Source organism: Apteryx mantelli, chromosome 2 (genome assembly GCF_036417845.1).
Source record: "Apteryx mantelli isolate bAptMan1 chromosome 2, bAptMan1.hap1, whole genome shotgun sequence".
Lineage (NCBI taxonomy): Eukaryota > Metazoa > Chordata > Aves > Apterygiformes > Apterygidae > Apteryx > Apteryx mantelli.
In genome coordinates, this window is record NC_089979.1 from 67,477,917 (window position 1) to 67,495,617 (window position 17,701).

The window sequence follows — 17,701 nt, forward strand, 5'->3', positions numbered from 1 at the left end:
TTAAAACAGTTTCAATTAAAAAAAAATAAAATCCCTTAATGGTGTTTATCGTAGCAGCAGGCCTCCCCTGGTATTATTATTTATTATTATTATTATCATGCACTGTTGCATCAGATCCACAATGGGTGCAAATCACTGACTGACTGACTTCACTGGTCAGGGGCCAAATGATGCTGATTAGCAACAACAGAAGAATGAGCTGTGGTGTGAAATTCTGCATTTTCTAGGCAGTCTCATGCAGCCAGATCTAGGCACAGACATGTCCGAGCAGAGCAGTTCCATGAAAGCCCCAGGGTTAGTGGAGGGGACTGGGGAAAAGAAAATTTGTGCAAATGGAAATCTTATTTACCAGACTAGTTTTGTTATTTAATCTGTTGCTCTGGATGCACAGTAAATTAAATCCAGAGAACGTACTCTGCCAGCAATTACATCATGATGGACACCACATCCAGGCACAGAGTCTGCTGATTTGCCCCCAAATCTTCACTGTGGAGCCATATAAGACATATAGCTGGGCCGATGGGCTGATTCCCTCTCTAAAGAGGCCTTGAAAGGTAAGATACTGTTATGTTCCTACTGCATACACACAGCAGACCATATGTATATACTGCCATCTGTCTCTCCCTTGGGAATGTGCATCTTTGGCCATCCAGTTGCACTTCCATGTGCAATTTCTGCCTCAGCCCATGGAATCACTTTTATACACAACAGTCTCCAAACTGAGCTGATTAGCTCACGCACATTTTAAGATCTGCATGTTAAAACTGATGTTGTCCTGGCATGTTTGGCCTTCTTATTCCCTGGGGGGGGGGGGGGGGGGGAAGAGAGAGAGAAAGAACGTATACTCATGGGTCTTTAAAGTTAAAATGTCAGAATGAGATGTCCCTAAGTTATTCCAAGGAATGTCACAGAGAACAAACTATATTTACTTGCTTGGCAAGGTACTACCACTGTGAGTGCACATCTCTGACTGTGAGTCCAACTGTGAATGCATGTGAATAAAGGATGCAGAAGAGAACTGCAATATCACAATTAGCCTTCCCCAGCAAAGCCAGACTTCCTTACACTGGTTTACATGGGATGTTTCCCTGCATTGGATGGGTTTCACTGGGACCAGGAAATCCGTGCTCTTCAAATCTCTTCAGCCCAAAGGGATGCCTGTTGTTTAGCTTATCAGTTTGATAGTGTCTGAAGCACTTGCTGTAGCATGAAACTCACAAACTGGGAGAACTGAGGGATCAGGAGGCTTTAAATGACCTTTCTTCCCCAGACCGCTGGCCTGATGCCCTGGGCTGTGCTAAGGGAACCCACTCTGAGAGCTGTCCTTATGGACCAACCCTATGGACTGGAGTTCTTTCTACCTTTCCATCCATCCCAACCCAACTGCCATTGCTCCCTCCACAATACCTGTCTTTGTTAAGAGGCTTCCTTCCTTCTTTCCAAAAGAAAAAAAAAAAGGAAATACATTTGAAAAATTAAAAATATATTCCTAATCTATGAAAAATTTCCACTCAAAATGAACAAAGTTCACGGTCAATGATCAAAACGCAAGTGGGTCTTCCAGCATAACCTCTTATAACAAATAGGTAGTTCAAATTGTTACTTATTTAAGTCTCAGGCAATTACAATTCCCCAGACTGTTGTTAACTAGCAAGTTCAGCTGTACATCGGTATTTCATCATTAATTCTATTCTGCATTAACTACATTATAATGGAAATATATATACATGTCAAGCTCATTTTAGGAGCTTTTCCTTTAGAAATGTACTTTTTTTCTGTTTCAGTCACATTTATATCATCCCCAATCTCCAAACATATAATCTTGCTTTTGTTTACAAGCCAAGAGTGTTTTATAGAGGCTTTTTAATTTCAAAATTTCATTTTTTTCCTCATGACTTAGAAACATGTCAACAGAAAAAAAACCTTAAGTACCTTAGTGTATGGCTCAGCTCCCCCCCTAACACTAGGTATATGTGTTCATAGGCAAACCTAAGAGAGCTGCACACAGTATTAATAAGCACATTTATGAAATCTCTTTTAAAGCATCAATGCAATTGTACCTAATACATTTTCAGAGTAAATATAGCTTAGTCTCCTCAAACAAGAAGCTACTGCAAGTATTTCAGTTTCTCCATGAAAATCACCCCACTGACAAAACCCACTTTTCTCCACTGACTCTTTGGGGAATTAAGGTGTCTAAATTTGGTCATCTCCACTGTTTTCTTGTCAGATATCAAAATGAGAAAGTTTAATATACCCATATGAATCTGACTTCCTCATAATCAGAGAAGACACTTATGGTTTAGAAGCTGCATCTACCTTTTGCCTATGTCCAAAAGATCCATCTGGGCTGCTTCAGAGACTGCAGCAATAGCAGGAGTCCTCATGGAGGCTGGCTACTGGACATAGTCTCTGTAGTTGTGGACATGATGTATAAGAAATTAAATTTTAACTGAAGTTTTGTTAAAACAAAAATAAAAACATGTGGACAAAAAAGAAGACCCTATGAAAATTTACCTATCTTTCCTTCTATTCTTAACCTGCCAGTCAGCAGGAAACAGCAAATGTGAGCAAATAAAGTAGAAGAGACAGCTGTGAAAGAGGATTTAGAAAATTCAGAAATAGGTATCTAGAAATGGCAGTTTTGGTGTTTATTTGCAATATGCTGTTTAGCACAAAAGAGTCATACTAAAGATAAAGAAAAAATATTAGAATTATTCTTTAGAAAATTTGCATTTCAAATAGATACATCAGTATTTTGATGGTATTATGACGTCCTCACCATGAAAAAGGATTGCCTTGTATTAGATTCAGTACAGAATGATGGTTCCCGCCTCAGAGACCTTATGCTATAATGAGTCGTTAACTTATGGAACAGGCAGGCCACAAAAATGCCAGGAGAGGGAATTATTTTGTTTTGCTTTGGAAAATGAATTTAACGGTCAAATAAGCAATATCTAGTCAATATTAGCAGCAAGTTTCTACTCTTTTGCCTGCCTGGATGAAGTCAAAGTTCTGGGAAGATTAAGAAAGAAAAACAGTTCTTCAGAAGAAGGGTTTTTTGGCTTGATTCAATGACTACAGGAGGGTGCCTTACTTCTGGACTTTAGTGGGATTTCTTTGCCCTTGGGGGAAAGAGGAGGCAGGACTCTTTTGTGCAGTACTCCCATGTCTTCCCTATGAAGCACTTGTCCAGTGGATGCAATCAAGAGTATGAGATCATCATTCCTATACCTGTCTTCCCCACTTTCAGGCCAACTGCAACTTTAGGAACAAGCAAACGAAGAATTCACAGACTCAGTCTGACACAGGGACTGCAGTTATCACTGACTCTTCTGCCTGGAGAGGTAGAAGAAAGCTCCCCAGGCCATCTGTCTTTCTTGCTCACCTTTGCATCATCCTGTGACAATCTGGGTTGTTGGAGGTTGTAAACTCTTTTTCATGACAAGGTTTGACATTGGTTTTCATTGTTATTCAAATGATTTTTGCACTGAAGCTCTTGTCCTCAATTAGTGTGAATAAAGTGCAAGTTTCTTCAAGCATTTCCTCGTGCTTACAACTTGCTACCCAACAGCTATTATTCCATACACTTGAGGCTTTGGAGGGCAGCAGTAATTAACACACCAGCTTGACCTATTGCAAGGCCTCCGGCTGATTAATGTTCACAGAAGATACCTCTGTTTCTGGTAGGTCATGAACAGAATGATGTCATATTTCTGAGATGGAAATAGCTGGAATGAAAAGGATGATTTCATTGATAGCTTCGAACAACATGACTGCTTTTCTCTTACAACTTCCATTACATTTGCAGCATACTAAAGCTATCACAAAGACTGATTCCTTTCACACTAACAACATTATCAATCTAAACTAATGAAGGGCCATCAGAGGGCAGAGAACTACAGAAACAGGTTTAATATTTGATGAAAGGATATGATCTGTCTTAACTTTTGCTGTTAATTCCCAATTTTGTGCAAGGTTTATGACAGGCAATAAGTAATAGAACAAAAATTAGAACTCTGTTGGAATGATTCACTCTAAATTTCTAAGCAGAAACTTCAATGCATAGACATAGACGAGAAACTAATTTTCGTCCTGCTGTAGGCGAGTGTGATTCAGCATTTTGTCACATCATTTACGCCTGTGTTCCCACAATTGCCCAGGATATCTGTGCTGTGCTGCGAGGAGGCATTGGCAGCAACAATAGCCAGCAGCGCAACAGGATAGTCAACAACCGCTTCTCTGAAATCAAACATGATTACTGAAGCCTGAAACTCTTGTAAACAAATAAGGATGAATCTGCCCATGCATTTTGTTTTGTAGAGTCATATAGAAATTCATACACTAAAACATCACCTATCACCTTCATTCAAGACTGTAAGAAAGATAGAGAATCTACTAATAGTAGTTGGTTCAAGCTTTATGATCTTTTAGATGATTCTCAGAGGCAAGCAATAGCTACAGATTTCTCAAATAAATCTGTTGACAGCCCTTTGTCTCCCTGTCCTTAGCTAGAAAAGCACTGTCTGGGTAAACACAGGCTAGCTCCTCCATAATGCACATTAGTGCATACTGTTGCTGCTTAAGTTTAATGTGAGAGGACAAACACTGTGGGTAGGAGTGACAGGTTTGTGAAACTGGGCTCCATAGACCACAGACCTTCCTCCAAAGTCCTAGGCCCTCACCTCATGCAAAAATGAATTTTTTTTCCCCCTTTTCATACCATGGTTGCCATTTTTCTATCCTAGTTAGAAATGTTCACAATGCCTAAGCCACATTTAAAAATTTGAGGAAGGTGAACAGAACCTTTTTTGGGGGTATGCTCCCTAAGCCAAACAGTTTTATTTTATAGGAAAAGCCAGAAGGACGCAAGAGGTTGAGAGTCACATGCCACCTTCCTAATGCAAATGTGGCAGCTCATTATGTTTTATTCAGGTGTCCTTGAGTATGTAACTTTGCCAGGATGAGGAGGAGCTTTAGGACAGACCAGGGTGTGAGACTGCCACTAGCTCTATGGCAGGAAAGGGAAGGACTCAAGCAAGAACCCTGGCATTCTCAGTGTGAGGAGAAGGGAAAAAACAATAAAGCTCTGAGGGATAAGCTACAATGGGAAATACAGCCACTGAATAAACACAGATACCTGCAGCAAGGCAATAACAGCAGCATTTATTTTATATGCTCCTATTGAGCTCCTGCCTTGAAATGTGATATCTGCCACATTTCAGAAGTCTGATCAGAAATTGTATTTGGGATTGCTCACTCCCTGAAGTGACCACAGAATGACCATTTACAAAAGTAGCTTTACATTTTTCTTCCAGGCAGCCACATTAGGTCCAAACACCTCCAACCTGAGAAATGCAGGTTGTAATATTGTGATTTATTGGGTTTTAATAAAAAAAACCTGTGTCCAACATGAATGGGAAAGACATTAACAGCTACATCCAACTGGGAGAGGGCTGCATGCCAGTTAGTGCAATTCATCTGCTGTACACCAATATCTAGGCTCTCGCTAGTTACTACAGCTCATCTTTCTTTTCTTTAAACTTAACTGTCTTTCTTGCCGCGACCTATTTTCTAGGAAACATATACCCAGCTGATGCTGGTAGATCAAATCAAACCAAAACTGCAGCTACACTTCCTTTGAACAGAGGTACCTTCTTTGTATTTGAAAAAAATATATCAGTTTCTTTCTGGCACGTTTCTAAATGGAAACACTAAAGCTGATGGGATGCCTAACTTAATCTGAGAATCAGTTTTCCTTATTACCAAAAGTACTTCTGGATAACAGCAACAGAAGCCCATTCTTCTTCAAACAGGCTGGGATACCTCTACAAGTAACTCAATTGCTACCTCTTATCCATAATACCCGATAAAAAGCGGACTGGAATAGCTCTGCTGATCTGATACATTTGTCCACTGCTCTACCTCTGTGGGTTTGCTTGATGCTTCCGAAGCCTGCTATACCCTCACCCAATGCATTAACTTAAATTATGAAGCTAAACCCAGGGGCATGGGAAATACCTTTATGACTCTGCCCACAATCAGCTCAGCACAAGACATACTCAACTCTGCTTTAGCATTTGGTTACAGCTCATAAAAATTGTTCCACCCCTAAGGTATTCCAGAAGAATGGCGACTTCATTGTCCAGCAGCAGCCAGTGGCCCATGCGATATATATTATGTATGCAGTACGTATCCTGGGATGACCAGCAGTTCATTTCAGCAGGCAACCCCAAGGAAGCATATGGAGGTGAGGACAGCACACCATGCTCCCCCTCACTGTGGGAAGGCAACTGAGTTCTTCAGTGGGAACTGCAGGAGCTCAACAGGTACCAAACTCTTCTGCAGAGGGGCAAGGGCTGCGAGGAGTATGGAGAATTGCAGGAGGAGGCAGCCTCATCCAGAGCAGCTGTAGCAGCTTGCAGCAGGGCAAGGCAACAGGACCTCCACTGGCAGGGACCCAGCAGGAGCTGGGACCCTTTCTTCCCACAGGGACCAGCTTCTGCTGAGCAATGCTGGCTTGCCTCAGTGAAATTTGGAATAGGGCCTTCAAGCTTGTCTCCATTTCATTGTCTCTGGGTTAAGTGGTCTAAATCACATCCCCAGCTTAAGCCCTGAAATGGAGGTTGGCCTTCTGAAAGGGAGATTCATCATGGTTTCTGACATATGAATCTTGGCAAATTTCACTCTGGCAAATTCAAACCATATTATCTTTGGCATATCTTTGGCTGAGCTGCATCCTCTGCCATATGTTATAACACCGATAGTACCGACCCTTAAAGGCTTTAACAGAGCGGGTTTTGTCATTACCCAATAGCTGCTCCTTGAGTCTCTGTCTGACCTGTGCCTTTTAGGAGCCCAGTCTCCACAGTTTCTCTCAGAGATTGCACTTTTATGGGCGTTATGCACATAGGGCTCTGTCTCCCTAAACATTTGAAGTTATTTCAAAAATAGCTTTCCCTCCTCCTCCCCCCACCACAAGGGCACTGTAGATAGCCTGTGAACTGCACACACTAGAAGACAAAGCTATTATAGATACAGACGTCAGAGCAAACCTGCCTGCTACAAAAGGTTCCATTAAGATCTTTTGTATCATGATCCCAGAGTCATATCTAAAGCTCTTCTCAAGTTAATGGGCATCTTTCCATTTGCTTCACTGAGAGCTGGATCAAAACCTTGGCTTTCGTCCAAGAGCCCTACACTGTAAACTGGACAGAATTTAATTTATCTGCTGCAACTGGAAAAAAGCTGCGTTGATCCTGCAAAGATCTCTAGCCACTCTTTGGGGGGAAGGTTGGCACATTGATGGAACAAGAGCAGTCACACAGTCATGTTCTCTTTCTATTAGCTTTCTATGCTTAAGTTCTATAGATTATTCCATGTACCTACGGCTTCCTGTTCCTATTTGCTTTTGGAGGTGCGATTTTTAAGATGTTTACTTTTTTTAAAAAAACACATAGTTGTGTTTTGGTTCTCTTGATTTGTTCAGTCTTTAGATTTTTATGTTCATGCAAATTTCTGTAAAAAGTACATTTAAAGTACTTTCTGGAAACTAATATTCCTTTTTTTGCCAGGGAAGAAAAGCCAGATCTTCCTGACTAGGCCAGCAGGCAAAGATGCTGTCCCTTTAAGGTAACATGTTGCCAGATTCCCCACATCAGTTCTATTTGCTTGCCCAATGCCTTAAGAGCCTCTGTTCTCCATGAACGACAGAAAAAGTGTTAGTTTTGATTGGCTACCATGAAAGTCCTGAAATTTTTTTCATGTTTCCCTTCAGGTTTCTCCAAGGGCTAAGGGCTTGTGCTCCAAAAGTGATAATCAGGGTTTTGCTGCTTTTTTGTAGAAAGCAGGATTTCATTCACATGTGGAAGTAAAGGGAAAACAGAAAAATGTGCTGAGATTCAGGTAATTTCTTCTCTCTAGCAAGAAGACAACATTGTGCTCTGAATCACAACTGTGCATGTGCTTGTGTCAATTTTTTAAGGATTTCCAACTACTCAATATCACATATCTTAAAAGACATGTTTTGCAAAAGGAAAAAAAGGGAACTTATTCCATCTTTTCACATAATCTCCACTACAAACCAGATCACATTTTGATACTCTTGAAGAACTTGATGCAATGAGTTTAACATACAGCTGCAGACATCCATAGCAACCTTCTGCAAGATTATGTTGATCTTCTAGTGCTTCAGTGATCAGCTTTCATTTCATTATAAGGACCCTCATATTTAGAAAATAGCAGTTCAGGACACAGTGGGCTGAATGTCAGAAGGAGTGACAAATAAGGGAATGAAAAAAATCTCTTTATGCTCTGCAGTTTCACTTTGAGAAGACAAAAAGACCTTCTAATAACACACTCCTGCCTCACAGGGAGTTTGGAGTGCATCTTAACCAAAGAACAAGAAGCTCAATTCCTTTGGATTGGCATTCTTTTGATATGAGAGAGATTTGATTCTGGAATTATGACCCGATTTTCAAGTGCCATACTTTTCTAGAATAGGGACATCAGAGGAGGGAGCAAGCCAGATGAAAGGAGCTAGCCAAAGGAAACTCATTGCAATCACCTCAGTGATAACCAGATTCACTATAGCAGAGCAATTACTTAGGCCTGGTTGCACAGGTGCCGTTGACTGACATAAGGGTGCCAACATCCTAGTTATTAAAAGTAGCCAGCACATTTCAATTTGCATGCCATTTTAGTCCAGTGCAAATAGGCTCCTCTGTTTCTAAGCTGCTTTTGGAAAAGCAGATGTGAGCTCCTTAGTCACTTTAGTATTACTGAAAATTCTACCCTGCTCATATTAATTAAGAGGAGAAGAACACTCATTACAGATCATAATTAGCACTAGAGTTGGCAGAAAGTTGGTGTACCATAAATGTGAAATGTTGAATGAGGCTGTGGCAGATGTTAGTCATCTCATTCAACACACAGCTGGCAGAGGTTTCTCTCACAACAGAGGAGGATGGTGAGAAGGAACCAACCATAAATATTGCTTGGACTTAAACTGTCCTTTGCAGAAATGCTTCTGGGCCACTAGCTCCACCTTCATTATTGTGGAGGTGGCACAATCCCACTTTTTTCTGGGACACTGCATATCTCTCAAAGATAAAGTCAAAGGTGTAAATGGTTATTTTCATGCAGTAAAGGGGAAAAAAAACAACAGAGCCAGCTTAATTGTAGTTGATAGAGACACATGCACAATTCATATTTCAGTCAGTGGAATAGTCCCCCTTCTCCCTATACACAATCTCTAGTTTCTGAGAAGAGCAGTGGGTCACAGCTTGTGCCCTCAAAGGCTTAGTGCCTATAGTCAGACCTATAGAGTCACGCACATGCCCCCACATGGAGCAGCACTGACAAGAGCAGAACCAAATTTGGTTTGACTACAGAGCAGTGCTCTATGGCTGCTGGTGATGTTAGAGATGACCAAAGCAGACTTCTCTATCAAGTGATTAATGACATCAGCAAATATCTACCAAAAATTCTCCCCGTGAAGCAGTTGCTGCCTTGTGGGGAGAGCCCCTTGTAAGGCCAGAGGCTGCTCTGACTGCCAAGCATCTGTTGCGAGCTGTGGCCAGCTACTTGCTCTGTTGAAAACTATCCATCAAAGCAAGTAGCTCCATAACTCTTCAGCACTGATGGCATTACAGGAGCACACTATTAAACATGAATATTGTATGGTGTTAAACCACCAGCAGCTATAAATAGCAAGGGATTCTTTCTAATCATTTTATTGGAATATAGTGGCCTAGAAATGTTTTGCTTCAGGACTTGAATATTTATTGCCCTTTGCAAGGTTTCATTGCTTGGTAAGCTTCCTTAAATGGTAGCTGCTTCTTCTATTAAAAACTCATTTTATTTTTCCTAAGTGCTGCAGAGCTGTAGAAACTGCAGACAAAGAGACATCTGCACCTTGGGCTTTGTAAGAGATGAAAAAAAAGTTTTTTAAAAAAAAGGGGGGGGGTCTTTTTGTTTGGTGTATTTAGCTAAAAGGCTCATTTTTAAACAATAGTTAAAAGAAGGATTTATAAAAATTAATGAAAATAAAAAAACACATTAGTATAAACCTTTTGATAGTCTTGCCTGGAATATCAGTTGGTCCTCTGAGTGCTTTTATCAGCTTCCATGAGATGCAGCTGCACTCACCTTGAAATTTTGTCAATGTTTGCTCAAAGAAAGCAGTTCTGCATTAAAATGGTAAGGAGCTACAGTTAAACTTTGGGGAGGGGGAGAAGTTACTGCTAAGCTTAATTTTGAAGGTAGGATTTTTCTTCTCTGATCTGCTCTCTTTCCCCTTTCTCCTCACTACAGCCAGGGCTTGCTGGAGAGGCAGGAATGGTTAACTGAAGATAGCTGATTGTCAATTAATGCTCAAGATTAAAAACTTTTTTGTGAAGGGTGGCCCGGGTATCCCCCAGCTCCTTATTCCAGGCTGCAAAATTGTGCAGAGGCTCTGCACTGCCTTTTTCAGAACAGCTTGCTAATTCACCTTCTGCTTTTGTAGTGAAGGTTCCCCAAAGTTTTGTGGTGGGGGAATGAATTCTTCAATGACAGCCATGAGACCAAGGCCTACTTCAGGTTTACATCAGCTGGTTAACATGTGAAAATATATCTAGTCAATACTAAGACTTCTGTGTGTAGTAATGAACAGGTTTAAAACATGCCCTGTATTCCTTCTGTAGATGTGGCCAGTGCTACTTTTGGGTTCAACAAACCAAATCCTGTACAGAGTTGGTCGGAGAGCCTGAAGTACTTGCTAATACTGCCAAGGAGTGTAAAGGCAAGGAGCATTGCTTCCCTCCCAAAACTCTGGACTTCACACTTTAATTTTATTCTTTCCTCCAAATAAAATGGAGGAGCAATCCTGGACAATGGGGAGAAGGCACATTTCTTTCTTACACCGCAAACTTACACAACCCAGGTTAGTAGCATATTTTGCAACATAGCCTGTTCCATACCCTTTAATACTCAAGAAACCACATAAATCAGTGCTTTCAGCAATCTAAAAAGCCCTAACAGTAAAGGAAAGCCACATTTCACAATAAGACAAGGGGTTAAGAAAAACACCCATTTTTCTAATTTCACATTGGCTTTTACCTAGCTGGAATAGCCATTATGGATACAATGCACATTTCCCCTGTCTTGGATATGTTGGCTTGTGTATTTGCTCTCTGCTGATTTCTGGCTACAAGAGCAGCCATCTCCTAGTAACCATGGAAACCGCTCTGTGGCAAATTCCGTCAAAACACAAAAGCAGAAGGATGGAAAGCAACAAACATTTTAAGAAGGTTGTACACAAATAGCAAGAGAGCACCCTGTCTTCCTAGAAGCATTCACGATGGCTTGGGGATTATGCAGGAAAAGTAAAAAACATAATTTCTTAGCACTGGAGAGCTGGCTGTCAGGCTACTTACCTTCCTAACTGGACCACCAATCAGAGGGTTTTTCTCTAAGATTCCTCTTTAGCATCTTAGTTGTACTCTGGAGACTCGCACCTATACCATGTCAAAGCTTCTCTGAACATTTGGTGGATCAAAGCACTCAACCCTGGACTTCTGCAACACTATGACACCACTGTAAATGTCTAGGACAGATGCACTCTGAAATAAAAATAATAACTTAGATTTTTGTCTTCAAAAGTAAAAAAGAAATAAAGACATGCTCTTATGTAAAACTGTAACAACAGAGGAACAGTCACATTCAAGCAGACCACAGGTACACCTAGTTCAGTTTTCTGTTTCCAACAGTGCCTGTAAATGGGGAAGAACAGGACTTGGTCCTTCTACCCTGGTACTCACCTCACCTCCCGCTCTCCCCAACACAGCAGACTTCCTGAGCCTGTTGTGGTTTGTTTATTTAGTAAACCTCAAAAAAGGTTTTTCTTTCCAAACACTTTTCCAGATTCCTCTCCAACCCACACCAATTTCTTGCACCCACACTATCCTGCAGCAAGAAGTACAAGAGGCCTCCTTCCCTCTGCGTGAATAACCACCTCCTTCTGTTTGTGTTGAACCTACCTCCTACTGGCACCACTTGATGGTCCTCATGCTACAAGAAACCATGAACAATCAATCTCTATCTACTCTTTACATGCCACTAATGATTTTGTGGATTTCTATCATATCATCCGTAAGCTGTCCTTTTTCCAGGATAAAAGTTCTAGCCTACTTAACTGTTCCTTGAACAGAAGAAGATTGTTTCATACCTTTGATCATTCATATTGCCTTGCTAGAAATCTTTTCCTGCACTAATCTATCTTCTCTGAGATGAGGGACCAGAATTGCAAGGAGGGGGTAAACCTTGGAGTTGTACAGTGGCTTTTTTGTCTCTATTCCTTTCTCGGTAAATAGTAACATTGGATCCACTTTTCCCTGGCTACTGAGCACAAAGCTGATGGTTTCATGGAACTATCTATTATAAACCCACAGTCTCATTCCCAAGTGACAATAATCAATTCATAACTCACCATTTTGTATGTGACGCTAGGATTACTTTTACTCAGGGTTACACTTCATATACACCGAATTTCATCTACCATCTTACTATCCAGTCTCTCAAACTGAGCAAGTCCTTCTTCAGTTCTTCACAGTCTGCCCTTGAGCTCTCCTAGAGCACTTGGGTGAGTATCACCAGCCCTGCAAATAGTTGATTTTGTTTATTTTCACCTCTGCCTGTTCCATAATTACTTCATGTTCCAGGTTGACCATTTGCTGAAGCACTGCTAAAAGGAACTGCATAGGGATCTCCACAGCTTCTTCTGCAGCAAGCACAGAGGCAAATAATGAAATTACTTTGAAATATATTATGAGGCATATTTTTGGAAAGGGATGGACATGGGGAGAAAGAAGGGCCTCCTTATTTTTTCTGACATTAGCTCCAGAGTCACAGCAACTGAGTACCCCACACAGACTTCCTGTGCGTGACCTTGATCTTGTTGCTTAACTGTTACTTGTTAGTTTCTCTTGCTGTGAAAAGGGATTAAAGTTTCCTCCTGAGAACAAAAGAACATTGCTTCCTCCTTCCCAGTAACAAATATCAACAGCAGCAGCCCTGACGGGAACTGGGAATAGCTGTAAGTTTGCCATTAGCTTTAGCAAGTTAGGAAAGAGGTTTCATTTACAGGGAAGGGACAAGATGAACTGCAGAAGAGGGCTTGGTCCTCTACTCCATGTAATGTGAATGGGTAGAGCACATTATCACTAGGAAATGCAGTTGGGCATCAGATACCATAAGTGAGCCTTCTAAAATACCCTTAGAAAATAGCAGAAAGCAGCTTGTCATTCCAAAGAACCAGAAATTCTCTTTACTAGTGAGTATAATGCCTTACATAGCTAGTGTCAATGTAGCCAGCCTGTAGCCTCAGCTAGCAGGCTGTCATTGTTTTCAGTCTGCATCTTACCAATAATTTTACTCTGCCAAGCTACAAAGGAGATGACCTCTAATCTTCCCATCTTTAGAGAATCACTGCTGCAATGATTATGATCAATAAGGCTTTCAAAAAGATTTTTATGCAATTAATTTTGATAACTATACACAGGTTGACATACAGGCACAGAAATTTAGGGATAAAACAAACTACAAATTCAAACTTTACAGTCATGTTTCACCAAGCTGTAAATCTGCAGTTCTACAAGGTCCTGAGAGAGCTGCTCAAAACACCTGGGAAGGGCAGGATGTCAAAAAGCCAGGTTTCATTAATATAAGAACAGTCAACTATATCTCTAATATCTTAGTTTCCTTGAATAAAATCGAAAAAAAAATCCAACGTAGTTTTACAGTGCTCTGTGTTTTAACTGGTATGTTTGTTTCCTTCTCCCCCTCCTCCCCTACTTCCTCCACGTCTCTTTTGTTACATCTTTCTTAGTGGCAAAGTGAGAAAAGAGGAGAATGGAGAAAAATATGGATACAAATATATGGGAAAAATGAAAAATGATAAACTTTTTATAAAAAAATTTTTCAGGATGAAAATTGCTTCAAAAATAGCATTACCACTATGGTGTAAGGATATATGGAAAGCCAAGCCTAGAGGCAGAAATAATATATTTTTTTAAGCCAATAGATATTGTTGGTAAATTTTTAGGAACACAGTAAAGCTTATGAAGGAGATCTGCATCTAAAATCTTTACCTTTTTCCCACTTATATCAGTCACTCCAATAAAAGATAATAACTGTCTACAATATGAATATATGTATGCATATCTATTTTTAACTCAACTGGCTAAATTGTTTATCTTTAATCAGGTTCCTTTAAGTGCCATTTCTAAAGTTATGAAACACTGACAATAACAGGGTCAAATGAAGAAAACTGAAAACAAGCATCATAATTTCCTCACTTTTAACCTTTAACTTTAGTCATGCATTTGAGTGTCCCTGCTAGGCTGTAGGACTTTCTGAAGAAGTGATTCCATAAAGCTTCTATCCAGAGTTTGAAAAGGATTATTAATAGTAGTAATTGAAACAGATCATAAGATACTATTCAGCTCTGCAACCTAAACGGAATTGGGATTTCAAATCCTGGTCCAAAGTGTTCGCAGGAAGGATTTGATATCAACTGTGTAAAATAAGATGGTTGATCTTAGTCAAAGCACAAATGCTGCTGCTTCTCCTTTGTGCCCAGGCCTCTTAGCCCAGCAGTCTAGCCATAGCCACGACTGCCAGGACAGAAATAGGCGCTCTCAGCCCAGGCCCGAAGGCATTGGTATTGCTCATCGTATGCCGCAGTCTTTGCTCCCAGGCCTTTGCCATTCAATAGGTAACTTGACTGCGCTGCTTCTAGAGAGAGAGAAAAACCAGGCCTTACCTTAAGTCTGCAAGGCTGTGGGTGAAAGCGGGCATCTACTCTGGGTGTCTGCGTGCTGTATAGCAGAGCCAGCACTGAGCCCGGTCCTGGCACTAGTTTAGAGGTGGCTCATTTGCAGACGGCTTGCGTATCGAAGCACCACGCATCCATGTGCGGGCCAGAGAGACATTAGAATATTTTGAATTCTGGTCAGAGTAGCAATTGAATTCCACCACTTTTAAAAAGTGTGGTAACAGTCAGGTGGCAAGCAAAGGAGATAGGAATAATTTCTTTGGTGGAAATGACCTGTGATTGAGAAATCTGACTACAGAGTTTTAATTGTTCAGAATAACACTTTTTCCAAATGGGCAACCCATACATCTCCTTTAACCAAAAATTCAGTATTCATGAGCACTATCTGTCTTTCTAAGCTGTAACTGTAATCTCTGCTGTAGACATAGCTGGTATGCAGCTATTTTTAGCACAATGGCCTGGAATCCCATTTAGTGTGTGTTGTGTCAAAGTCTGCTTCACAGACCAGAACAGCAAGAGTATCACACAGGGAGCATATTTTCCCTCTTCAGGCTAATTAAATGTGTTAAGGGACGCTCCTAAGTGGCAGCATCTAACTGCATATAAAACACAGAAGATATCTATCTTCCTTTGCAGCTATTAATGACTCACCATTCAGATGCCTAATAAATTTTCACATGAAATTCTAATTACTTCCTGCTTCCCTCATTAACCTGGTGCATTCTGCTGGTGAAAAAACTGTTCTCTAGGAGGTGCTACAGTGGCTGGTACTCCCTGATCAGTCTAAAACTCTGAATCTCAAATCTGCAATCTCAGAGCTGTCTAAAGTAATAATCCCATCTCTTCTATTTATCACAGCTCTGGAACTGCTCTGCAATTCCCTAGTGACTCACAGAGCTATGTATTTCTCTGCCCTGTTTCTTGCTTCATAAAAATCCTGCCTGGCACTGTGGCTGTATGGAAAATAATGTCTGTTTTCCATGTAAACACTTCAGACAGCTTAAGCCAAAGCCCAGTAAATTCATTATGTAGTGCTGTAGCACCTGTTACTACAGCGCTCAGCTGGAGTTCTTGCTCCTGTTTTGCTAACATTTGCTTACACCCATAAGGAGGCAGCTTTTCCTCTCCTCAGTCATGTATCTAATCACCCATCTTCTACACTTCACTTTCCTCCTTCAGCATTTTTCAGGTTGTTAAGCACAAAGGAGACAAATTTAATTATTAGCCTTTTACAGCCTAGAAACCACAGTTCAGTGCATTTCAGTACAGATGGGTTAGATATCCGTATTGTCTCCTTAACTTAAGGAGTGGGACTCCCAGCCCCCTTAACCTTTCACAGTCAAACTCCCAAGGTATTATGATATTTTTCACCTGCACTTCAATACTGATTAAATAGAAAGGAGATCAAAATTGTTAATTCTGAAAATTGTATTGCTTGCACATTTAGCAAGAACAATACTGGTAACGACTGTGCAAGCTCCACAGTGGTGTCTCACCAACACATTAAAACTCCGACCTTTACAAACTGTTTCCCAGGGGACACCTGCACTTTTCCTCCTGCAATCATCATATTTACCTTCTGGAGTCGCTGGTTATATGGCCAACATGGGTCCCATTTTGCGCTTGCTGTGATACCAGCTTCTTTGCTCATATTGGATATTTAGTTGTTTCACGTGAGCTGCCCATTGATAAAGTCTCTACCGATCTGGACTGTAATCAAAAGAGAAACAGAGGCAGAGTTCCCAGTAACTGATCACCACTCTCAAAGCCAACAAACTGATTATTTCTAGAAACTACGTGTGAACATATTTCATCATTTCATTCTAAAACCCAAAACCTCATTAAATTCTCATAAGTATCAATGTCACATCAGTATTTTCTAACAGTTGAGTCATCAACCAGCTACCCTCTCCAAACCAAACTAGCTTTACTATTAACTCATGTATTGTGCAAATGATGTATTCCCAAGCACACAGTCTCTTTAGACATCTCTGAGATGTGCTCCCATATAATGGAAAAGTTCATATTCCATATTGTTGACAAATTCTTGCAAAGATTAGATTGTGCACAATCAGCAAGGCAGAGGAAATCATTGAGCACAGAAAACAAAAGAAAGTTTTTTTATTGATCACCTATAGGAACATATCTAGAAGAGTTTACATTTCCCATAGTGTCCACCATAGTAAGGCTCTTAATCACATGCTTCCAGATGTTACCAGAACTGAAAAGGCAAATAATGAAAATAATGTATACAAATGCAATTTGTCTATTTTAGTGCCACTCTTACGGTATCTCTGCCATGAAAAGGGGTATTTCTTTAACTGGGAACCAGACCTCCAGTGCTGAAAAAAGGGCATCCATGACTAGTTCAAAGAATAAAAAGAAAATCACAGAAGATGTAATCAATAAGATTTTACAAGGTACAAGTCAGGTCCAAGATTAATGCAGGAAAACCACACAGCAGTTCAGGAGCAGGGCTGGAGACAGGCACAGCTCAGGCAGGGTCGGGGTGCCCAAGGCTGAGCGGCAATGGGGCTCCAGGGCAATGGGCAGGGGGGTGGGGGCCCCACATGGGACCAGTCAGGGCAATTAAGATTTATTAGTGCCTTCAGGGTCCTACCACCCACATCCATATGCATTTTTAGTCCTACAAATACAGAAACGAAGCATGCAGTGAACGATAACATGAGGGGCTAATTGAAATAGAAGCCAAAATAGCTAAATCCTTTACATTAGCTGTACAGGGCTTTTAAAAGGACAAGCACAATCAATTTTGTTGCTGCAAAAGGTCTGTTTCTGAAAAGTTCAACATATTTCTCTTATACAAGCGCTCCTGATCAAACACAGAAACGCTCTCCCTCTACCAAGACCAACAGGGGCTCATAC

General features: G+C 40.7%; 1 long non-coding RNA gene across 1 annotated transcript; it reads right to left on the reverse strand.

Annotated features, from left to right (window-relative positions):
- Positions 1 to 2,644: 2,644 nt before the first annotated feature.
- On the reverse strand, positions 2,645 to 12,756 carry LOC106483909 (uncharacterized). The gene is made up of 3 exons (XR_001292483.1): positions 12,470 to 12,756; positions 11,418 to 11,603; positions 2,645 to 3,731 (listed from the first exon to the last, which is right to left on the reverse strand). It is a non-coding gene; the product is annotated as an uncharacterized lncRNA (long non-coding RNA).
- Positions 12,757 to 17,701: the final 4,945 nt, after the last annotated feature.